We start from the raw sequence: 11,932 nt of genomic DNA, 5'->3' as shown, positions 1-11,932 counted from the left end.
CAAGGTGATCTGTCAGAAATGGAATTGAAACAAATGGCCATAACTTTAGTTTACCCACACTGTGGAATTTTATGAATGGTACCAAAGGGACTTTCTTACTTCCAAAGAAATACAAAGCCATATCAAAATATTGCTTTGAATAAATGTTCTATGACATATTCATAGTATTAAATATATATATATATATATATATATATATATATATATATATATATATATATATATATATATATATATGTGTGTGTGTTTTGTTTTTATGTATAAAAGCACTTACTGTCTATTTATTTCACGAAATGTTCTTGTTTTATGGTGTTTACAGTGTGCAACTTTAAAGGAAAGCTAGTACAGTTGTGTTTTTATTACCTAAGAATGAGCAATTTATCTTTAAAGACAGAGTGGATGCCCCTTCTTGCCCTTCTGCAACGTTACACCCCGATGTTGTTGACAAACAAGGCACAAACTCAAAAAAGAGTGCCAGGTTTTGTTTTTTTTTTATGTCCATGCTGGACAAAATCTTGGTGCATCCTCAAAAGAGGGGTCATGAGTCCATGCTTTGGTAAATTAGTCATACTTATTCCAGAATATAGTTTAGTTTCTTGCTGAAATGATGTGAATAACTGGCAACTGACTGTCAGATATTACATTAAAGAGCTTGTTTTCAGCAAAATATTGTTTCAGATCACTGTCTTGTTAGAAAGTCCAGTGTTGTGCAAAGCAGTTGTAGTGTAATCCTGGACATCCTGCATATCCTTCAGTTTCATGCATATTAGATGCAACAACTACTGCATCACATGTAAGGCAGGTCTACACACAACACTTAACCTTAACTGTGTGCTTGCATGAGTGCATTTTCCCTATTTGGTGCAAATATTCCCTAGTTCAGCAGACAACTGTTGTTGTGGGATTAGATGTGTTATACAGTGAAACTGGAAAAAACAGTTGTACTCAGGATTCCTTAATTTCAGGTCTCCCTTACAAGAGTTCTGATATGATGCTTTCAATTTCACTTGATGCAGAAAATCCAACTGTACTTAATTTATGAAAATCAAATATATAGGACATATCTATCCTATTGGTGGTGCTACAGTGTTACAGTTGTAAACATCAAAATGTAACATTTATTTTTTTCCTGTCTATGTTCCTGTGCTCCAACAGTGTTAACAAAAATGGATGACTGATTATATAGTTTGCATCAATTGTCGAGGGGTGGAGAGTTGCAATTATAAACATTAATACAGATACGTATGACGTGGCAGAGACATAACAGTAAAACATAAAAACAGAAGGGAAACTTCTGCCTAGATGCATGTTTAACCACAGGCATATAAGGTGTAAAGATAAATTGACAAATGTATTTCTAGTTGAGGTTAAACGTAATTTCAAAAATGTTATGCAGACCAGCAACTGCATATTGCTAAAATCATTTTTAAAGAGTCTCAAAAATATTTCTTATCCAATGATGTCAAGCCTGTAATCTGTGTGACTCCTTGTTTCCTTATGGAGCCACAGAGAGTGTGGACTCGGCCTGACACTCGTCTACAGGGATCACTTCTGCCTCAGCTTTTGATCTACTCTTCAATTACACCATGTAGCAATCATCTCTACATCCCAAAGATGGTGATTGAAGTTAAAAGGATCCACACTGATAGTTTGCACTTGACTATGTTAAGCAGCCACATTTTTAGAAAGGTTAGTTTTTAGGGGCCTTTGCTACTTTGTTATTTTTGGTTCTTTAAACTAAATTGTAGATATTTCTTTTTCCATGCCCTGACTTCACTAAGCTACGTAGGAAGGGCTACTCAGAAGTGTGTATTTGAGTTTATGATGACACGCTGAAATTTACATGACAGCTAAATACTTGGGAGTGGGGCCCCTGTTTAGAACATCCACAAACCTTCCTTTATGTGACAGGTTTTTTTTAAAAGGTGCAAAGGTGATGCATGAGTGACTTGGAATCCATTGAAAAACTCAAACCTTTTCCCAACTAGAGGGGTTTAACATACAAGACAGGATTAGCACCTTTAGTTTTATTCTATGAGGATTAAGAAACATGTATCCTCCAAATTGTTCCCACAATCATTTTTAATGGAAAAAATTGGGATTTGGTTTCAATAAAAGTAGTATTAAAAAACATTATCAAGTTTAAAAAATCAAACTTAAAAAAGAAAGTGCAGATTTGGACTTTTTGTCTTGAGAAATATTGCAATTGCAACTTTAAAACTCTGATGGCACACTGACATTCATTAAGCACATTCTTAGGGATGTAGTTGCCCTGCAGCATCCTGAGGCTGAGAAACTACGCTTCACAACTTTGTGCTCCAGCCTGGAGCGTCATGTAACAGCTGCATTTAGCTTTACGGCATTGTGTCACATGCCAGCAACTGGATATCAACACACTGGCCATTTTGGATACACACCATGGCTGAGACACCAAGAAATGCGAGAGGACATTATCAGACGAAGTAAAGAAAAGACAAGATAAGACAAGAGTCAACATCAGATGCAGGATGCAGAATAGATGCTGTGTTAGCCTCTGTTAGAGCCGCCAAAGTGTGAAAATCTGGCAAAGTTTAGTTGTGGGGCTTTGAGCTCACATCACAAAAAGGTGATGGGGTGTTGTACATGGTATTTAAGGCACCTTAATCAAGGATGTGGAATATCTTTTATTTATGACACTTATAAATTGCATTTTCCATTCTTTTAGTCTTAATTTCTGAGAACACATACGACTTCTGCTTCAGAAAAAAGCAGGACAGACAAGGTAGCATTTATAAACACTTGAACATCTCTACATGATTGTAGAATAGAATAGAATCTTGTTAAAAGCAAGTTTATTTTTGGCTGTAGCATTAGTCGTACAACTTCTACAACAGCAACATTTGGCCAGTCAAGAAGCATGAGCTTTGTTCAAGCCTATAGAGTCAGTACATCTTCCCAGTAGTATCAACACTTGCTGTTATGACAAATGCAGCCAACTTAAAAAAAGTTTAGCGGATCCAGATTTCCAGTATAAAACAATTAATTTTAATTTTAAACATAGAAAATCTGCAGCCTTTCATTTTAAGCCTTTAGGATATTTTATCTTGCAGTTTCTGAGGAAGAATTGTGATGATTCAGAAAATAGTCTCATATGACGGAAATGATCACCATACAACTATCCCGTCCACCATTGTTGCAGTGCTTAATCTGCTAACTCTGTGGTGGGTGTGCTCAGTCCTCCATATCATCCACAGTCACTACTATTCTGAGCTGTTCTTATTTATAGTCCACTAAACATTGCCACCAACAGTTTTCAATGTGGACAAAGGATAAATCCTTCGGATTATGATGACTTGGCTTTTCCGGTGTGAGTATAAGAGCTTGCCAAGCATGCAGTCAATGCTCAAGACAAAAAACGGCTTTGGTTTCCCAGACTGGGAGGGATCAATACCATGATGAAAACACACAAGCACTGGTTTGGTGAAATGAAACTCTGGATGCATAAAGCAAACAGAGGAGCTGTTACTTGGACTCAATAATTTTTAATATTATTTTATATGAAGTGATCAAAGTTTTTTGTGCTGCGTTTGTGCTGAGTATTATTTCAGCACACAGACAGGCCTTACAAGTAAACGCAACATTGTATGTCAATGTTTCAGCCTCTTTATCTCTTTTCTTTACTCTTCCCTCTGTGCCTCATCCATCAACATGCCCTGGCAGGTTTTAAACGAGGAACAAAAAAGGTGGAACATTGTTTTATAGTTTAAAGAATAAACCACCTGCGGCTGCGTTTTGTAATCTGTGAGGTGAGATAATTCTCAAGGCCTTAGAGCTGAGGTCTACACCTGCTTTGAAATTTCAGTGAAGGTCATTGTGAAAGATCAGAGCAACCACTCCAGCTCACCCTGGGTTATTTATTCAATAAAAGGCTGGCATTTTCAAGTCTTACAGGGTGACAATACAAGGGGAAAAGCTAAGAAAAGCAAGCTTAGAAAGCCTTAAACAAATTAGGAATTTGTAAACCATTAAAAAAATCAGCTTTTTGTGTTTGGACAGGAGCAGATTAGCAGTCCAGCCCACCTGGAGTTGAATTCCTCTTCAGATCTCTAGACAACCCAGATTAAGTTTCTCTTAAGTTTTTTGGTATTTCTCATGCAAACTTGCATGGCACAAGTAAAACTGAAAGGATTCTAAATCAGATGTCAGCGTTATGACATCTTGACTCTTCACAGCGGGTGGGGAGTCACTTAGTTTGCTATTGTTTTGTTGTTTTTATTTTCTTTTAGATCAAAAATTCAATATATTGTTAACATTTTTCCTCTCTCTGTGCACTGGGGTTTCCTCTTGGCTGTTAGTGAAAATTTAGTTAGTTTAGTTAGTTTTTGTGACTGCAAAACAACTGAGATCAACACTTGACAAATGTTGGATGACAGTATCCCTGAAGACGTGGAAGGGCTTCACTGGCTCCTTTTACCTTTGTCCTGACTGGATCGAAGAACTAATGGTTAGGGTTACCTTCCGCCAATGATTTGTTAAAAGAAAGAATCAGAGTTATTATTGACCTACAGCAGCCCTCATTCCTATGAATTAAGCTCAAACACAAGCGCCTCCATATATATTTGGGTTCAAAGAATGGAAGTCATTGACTCAATGAGAACCACTCAGCACTGCAGGTAAGTGAGGTATTCTATGCATTCAATGCAAATGTGGCAACACTCATTAAAGAATGTAAAAAAGTTTCTTGCAGTCAAACGATAAGGAAAATGGAAAAGTAGCTATAGGAAGATTCTGCTGACATTGGTCATAGTTAACGTGTAACAAGCTTGTGTGACCCATTTTCTATTTGCCCTGGACACTGTGGGATCCTTGCCAACATGACATCTAGGAAGGGGTCATTTTCCAACTTTCAGGCTAATCATTGATACCACTAAGACTGATAGAGGTGACTGGATAATCTAATAAAGGCAAATAGGATTTGTAACAAATTATTATTTTATTTTATAGAAACACTTCTATAAAGAATAAAAGAAATTCATCACTTTCACACTCTATGCTTGCAGTGTTTGAATTACAAACTATAGATTACATGGTTCAAATAAAATATATAATGTAATATATTACATTTGAATGATTTTTTTAGATTACTTCAGTAGAAAAATCCTGTATGTTTTTTTTATGATAGCATTTTGGATGCAAGCTCTACCATGAACCATTATGTTAGAGTCCTTCTTGTTTTGCAATATTTTAAAAACAGGAAAATATGGTGCAGATATCAGCTATTAAGCTAATTCACCATCCTTAATATGTTGTTAACAAAATTTTGCTTCACCCATTTTACATTTGTCTCATGTACTACTTTTTACACAGCTCCAGTGTATTTCCATTTGCCTTCTCATAAGAAGAAAGAAGTCTTCACAAATGTTTGCAATATAAAAGCCCCTCTACTGAACTTTGGTAGATCTTCACACTGCCTAGTGAAGGCTAATTCAGCATCTTTCTAGCATCCTATCTCTTCTCTGAGGTCTCTCAGCCAGTAAAAGTCAGACTGATGCTGATTTTTGTCTTATTACTTGGTCTATCATTTCTCTCCCTTCTTTTTCTTCAGTTCCTGTGAAATTGTTCTTTTTGTGTTAAATTAACCATGGTGCTCTTTTAATGTTGATATCCAGTTGCTAGTATGTGATGCAATGCTATAAAGCAAAACACAGCTGTGATGCAATGCTCCGGGCTGGGACACAAAATTGTAAAATCCAGTTTCTCGGCCTCAGGACACTACAGAGCAATGACGGCTCCAGGAATGTGCATAATGGATTTCAGCATGCCATCAAAACATGTCAGAAACACAGCATTTTAAGGCCAGAAACTTTTCTTAGTATTGTTTTAAGAGTGCAAAGACGAGATAAAACTCTTTTTGTTTTGGAATGCAATTCTGCTGCTCCAGTGCGACATCTAGTGGTCATCCTAGGTTGTATGCCTGTTCTTTAAAGCTTGAGTTTGGACTGATAGACAATGACTCTGTCTACACATAGAGGCAGCTTTTTGGAAACAATCCAAATTTTGATTTGTTTCTTTGCTGACCCGCATTGTGCTAGAAAGAAGTTATCTCATTGCCAAGACACAAAGCAATAGAATTATTCCACTGGCTTTAAATAATTTTTATTGATTGTTAGTTGTTGAGAACCAATTGTTGGCTCTCAATATTAAATGTTTGTAGAAATGTGCTCCAGAAACACTTCTTTGGTTCCTCTGGTGGTTAGAAGATTATCATTCATTTCAATTCTGCTTGGTTTGCTCCTTGATGTTCTCCTGCTAATGATGCAACATGGCCAAAGTGTCCCTACATGTCCTTATTTATCTTTCCAGCCTATTTCCTTGTCTTCAGGGCCAATATGGGAACTCAGGGCAGCAAGTCAATTAATTTGGCTGGAACTAGTTCAGTGGCACGACAGGGGTCTCAAAGAAGCAGATTCTTGCTAAACAATGACAAAAAGACATTGAGTCAAGCTCAACTTTTGCTGAAAGTAATATCACAACGTAATACGGTTTATTCATTTTCATCAAAATTATTGTATAGTACTTTTAAAATACATTAATTAGGTCTAAATGTACATTTTGTGTGTTTTACCATGCTATATTCAGGTGCGCAAGTATATGGCTTTGCATTGCATGTCTTGTGGCATTTTGCCAGATATCCCAGAATACACTGGGCTAACGAGCCCTCAAGCAGCAGAGATGCCAAGAGAGGCTGTGCTTATTGTGCTCATTTTTTTGGTGTGCTTGGCTCGACAGATCTTTTTGGGATTGTGGCCAAAGATTTTTAAGGAAATATGAGAGGGCAACCTCCTGCAATCAGACAGTGTCGGTGACACCTTGAGTGCTTTGCAGTGGTGAGCTGCCACTGCAGATGCTGCCAGATCATTCCTCAGAAGTAAACTCCCTATGAGGTTTTGATCTGTGTGTGTGTGTGCGTCACTGTGGGTTTTGTCTAAACAAATTGAAAAATGAATGATGAAAAGATGAAAAATGTGAAAACACTTGAAACACAAGTGTCCTTCTTGTAGACTGGATAGCTGGAAATTAATCTCACCTTGTTCAATAGCTCTGTGGAATATTTCTTGTTCCTTTTTTTAATTTTTACTTTTATTTTGGCACAGTCAGAATTTCCAAATCACATGTTTGACTGTGCCAATCAAACATGGCATTTTTATCCGCATGCAGTTTTGTGTTTGTTTAGGAATGTGGCAATATTGACCACATCGCTCAATTATGAGCAGTTGCAGGCTGCCCTCTATGTGTCAAATAAGCAACTGCAGCATCCTCATGCAATCATTTCAGCAAACTTAGATATGCACTAGAGTGATTGGTTTTGAATAAAATCAAAGCTATAAACTTTTTGCAATAAAACTTAACCTAACACACAGGCTAATCAAATGCTTTTCACTCCCTGAAGTTGTTCTTAGTGGATCAACTGTGTTGCACTGTGAGAGGAGACTCCCTGCAGTGAGCTCTCAATGTCCCTTAGTGGTACACAGCTCAAAGCCTTGTATGCACAAGCAGTGGACAAACAGACCCATATTGAGGAGCCTCTGTTAGAATCTGATGTGGTGCCCATACCCCCTGTTGGTCCTCTGTGTTCCTAAGTGGGTCCTCCCATTCATTGGCTCATTTGAATTTCAACATGGGAGACCTCCTATGAGCTGGGTGAACAGTTACACTCCAAGACTGCTAATTAATCAAAGCAACTGTACTCTTTGGAATTGACTTGTGGACATATATCTGCCAGTTTTTTGTTTTTTTTCCCCCAACCATCTGGACATACCTGTTTGGAGCCAGGAGCCTGAAACAGTACATACATATATAGCCATCAGGGGGTTCTGTTTTTCTAATTTAAATTGACTGTTACATTTCTAAAGTTAGGTGTGCTCAGCATGAAATCTGGTTGTCAAATTCAGATACACACAATAATAAACATTAATTCAGTTTAAGTGGAAATAGTTATGCAGGATGCCTCTGTGTTATTGCATTCTGTCACATGGATAAGTTTCCTTAATTTCCATGTCACAAGATTTTTTTTGTTCCCAGGACTCTCGTTCAAAATATGAGTTTCATGGCACTTTGTAAAGAACATAACTCTGAATAATATATTCCCAGAACCTAGAAAGTACCTTTAACTTTTCTGATCACAGTTGTAGGGTATTTCTAAAAACCTTAGAAGACATGAAACAGCAACAACAAGCGATCTAAGAAAACCCTTGAGGAGTTTCCTGGACATCATATGATTTCCTCTGATAACTTCCTCCACCTGCAGAGTTTTTCTCCACTGATTTGAGCAACTCTGGCACTTTGCTTGCCTCTGTGCTTAATCCTGAACTGCAGGGGACCCTGCTTTCTCACAACTCCCCCGCTTCCTTGAGTCTTCCCTGACCATTAGATCCTTTCCCATGCCCTCTTTCCTCTCCTCTTATCAACCCCATTAAAACAGAAACGTGCCATGTTGTTTAAAGTATTTTTAAGTGAATGATTTGTAAATAATTCAAATTCTGAGTCTATTTTCTTAAAGGAAAATATAACAAAAACTGTAAAAAAAAAAACTTTAAAAACATCCTCATTTTTAACTTTAGTGGAAAAGGCAATTGAACAATTTATAACTGATTAAGTTAATAAATATGTTAAATACATGAATGAAGATGATTAACAGAGTTCATCAGCCTAAACATATAAACACTAAAAATTGGGGATTTGATCATCAAGCATATGCTGTTGTATCATTGCAAGAATTAGAGTATTTTCTTGGAAAAATATTAAAAGGTTCTCTCTTATTAGTAATAGTCCTCCACACCTTCATTGGCTTCCCTTAGGGATGTTTCTTATCGTCCCTGCGTTATGACTGCAGGTCGTCGCAGCCCAACTGGCTTCTAGAGAAACGTGCTGATGATACAATCCTCTCTATGTTTTCTGCCCTTGTATTACGCCATGACTCTACTTTGTAGAAGTTTGTCACCTGAGGGACACAGGCAGAGAACAAACTAAACCAAGGGATATATATATATATATATATATACAGAAGAGACCTAGCAAAGAGCAGGTGAAACAAGTTAGCAAATTATACCAGGTGTTGATGAACAGGAAGTGAAGCAAACAAAATACACAAAGATTAAACCCTACAAAATAAAACAGGAAATAAGACAGCAACCAGGCAACAGCAAAACTAACATAAACCCACAGACCATGTTGTTTATATACTTTGCCTTGACCAAGCAGCTTGTGCAAAACTGTGGTGAAAGAGTGGGTGATTTCACAAAGAAACAGTGACTTAAGGCACCTTAAATGTCTCGAAACAGAGGTGACCTGTCCAAGGTGCCTCACCTAGTAGCAACTGGAATATACATGTGAAAATATACCAATGTAGTGATATGAAATCCAGTACACATGGCTTAATGAAAAATATGAAGACATAGAAAGTATAAAACATTTTATTGTGTTGAATATCATAAAATTAGACATATTATGATTTGTTTCATTTAAAAAAATTCATCCAAAAAAACAGGATTAAAATTTTCCTGGGAATTTCAGCCTGACAGCATCATGTTGGATAGATGTGGTTGAGTTTATCCCAGTCAGCTCCATCTTCTGCCTTCTTTTATTCTTTATGCATCTCCTCTTTTCTCCACCAGATTTGACTGTTTCTGGCCAAACAAAGAAAAAAATAACCAGGCAACAATCGTTCTAAATCAAAAACAGTGGGTAAGCATTCCTTACGAGATGGTGGTCCTGTCCCAATGACTTTTTAATGTTTTAGGAGGGAGGGAGAAGGACACTCCCTCCTCTTACCATTACTACTCTATTCACAAGACAGCCCATATCTGACCACGAACCCTGCCTCTGCTTATGGAGAGTATTAGTGGTGTTGGAATACTGACACGAATGTTTAAAGAAACCATGCAGGAAGACAATGTTTTGCACTTCAAAGAATCTCCTGTTTGAGGTTTGAGGACTGCCTCACATCAGCAGTACAGTTACACAAACACACTCATTTATCTGAGTATTCAGCAGGTTGGACTCCTAATGATGGTCCCGTGGGCACCAAGCAATATCTCTGCAGCAAATATTACACCTCACTGAGCATATGTTTACACCATTATGTTGCACACACACATTGTGTGATTGGATCACAGTCAAGCTCCAATTAAATTGTCAAGACCAGACTTTTGTGTTTGTGAAAGCTGGTATCAAACATCAGCAATAAAGAAATTACACACTTTTGGCCACCACAATTGCAGTAATGACTCTCATTATGCTTTTCCACACAAAATAACTTAATTGTTGTTTGTTTACACATGCGGCAAAGCCTGCTTTCCATGTAATTCAAACCATGTGCCTGCGTTGTCACAAGATATATATATAAAAAAAAAAAACATTAAAGACATAAAATAGACTCTTTTAGTTTATGACTCACTAACAAGCTTCTAATAGGATCAGTGCATCAACTATATATTGTTTATATGAAAATAAGAAGATGTAAAAAATTATAATGTGATACATAATATGACATTAAAGAATTGTTTTGGTGTAAGTGATACATGTGTGAACGTTCTCCCCGGCTTTTAGAGGAATAAATTTTGTTCTTTATGTTAATGGAACGTTAATAAGAATGACAATAAAATTTTCTTTCTTTATTTATTTATTACTTTTTTTGACACACTGTTTTGATTAAATAAATAAATAAAATAAATAAATAAAAATTTCCCTCATTGTATGACCTCACATTTATGTCAGTGATGTTGAATAGTTTTTACTAAAATTCTGTCACCAAGGTTTTGTAGGTCTTTTGTATTATTAATTAATTTAGGACAATTTTCCTTTTTTTTGTATTCTCTTACAATATATGAAAAATTAAATTAATAAATAAATGTATTTATTTAGTTTTAGTTTAGTGATCTGCAACCTGATGGTTTGTTTTATATATTCAGTGTATGGACATAAACCAAATAGAAGTCTGTCATTACTTAAAAAGAAAAAATGCTGCATTCATTTATTGTTGCAGTTTGACTCTATTTAAAAAACATGTTTAATGGCTCATTTATATTGTCTAATGGCAATATCAATCTTTTATTTTTTTAAGTACACTAGAGCTAGAACTCCCTAAAAGTGTTGTTTGCCCAGCGTTAACTACATTTAGCTGTATTAAAAACAAAGGTCATTTAGCCATTTTCCCACCTTGTTTCCCACCTGTTTTCACAGCATTTTTGCCTTCATATTTCACTCATGATAAAACATAAAATGTTGCACAATTGGGAGAAAAAAAATACGTGGAATTCTTTGTAAACTACTAAGTAAACACAACAGCAAATTAAACTATTTGCTGGTTTAGGGGGGAAAATGGTCACTAAAACGTTGACATTGACTATGCAACAATCCAAATTGCCTGACAACTGTGTCAGATGGAGCATAAAACTCGAGCCATGTATAGTGCCACGCCCCCGTGGTATGCCGTAACATAAATGGGGAAAGGACATGGGAAATGTCTTAAAATTGTGTGTGTCGCATATGGAACTGACAGAATCAGTTAATGTGGATGCAGGTCAGTTCCTTGAAGAACACACAAGGACGATACAATCACAAACAAGACCAGGGCCATCACAACAATGACCCTGTTTACAAGTCTTTGAAGGGTTTGTTGGGTAAAATTCTCTGTGAAGGTGGCAGGCACAGTGGTTAGCAGTTTGAACTTCCCCATGTGTTAGCATGGATTTCCTCTCACAGTCCATGCATGGTTGGTTAACTGGAGTTCTAAACTGAACATGTGTGAGTATAGATGGATGGATGGATGGATGGATGGATGGATGGATGGATGGATGGATGGATGGATGGATGGATGGATGGATGGATGGATGGATGGATTGTGTTATCTGTGTTATTGATTTCTGTGATCTGTTTCTGAAAGGTTGTATAC

The sequence above is a fragment of the Melanotaenia boesemani genome, chromosome 10, assembly GCF_017639745.1.
Source record: "Melanotaenia boesemani isolate fMelBoe1 chromosome 10, fMelBoe1.pri, whole genome shotgun sequence".
NCBI lineage: Eukaryota > Metazoa > Chordata > Actinopteri > Atheriniformes > Melanotaeniidae > Melanotaenia > Melanotaenia boesemani.
The sequence above is the reverse complement of the archived record's forward strand: the minus strand, read 5'-3'. Positions refer to the sequence as shown.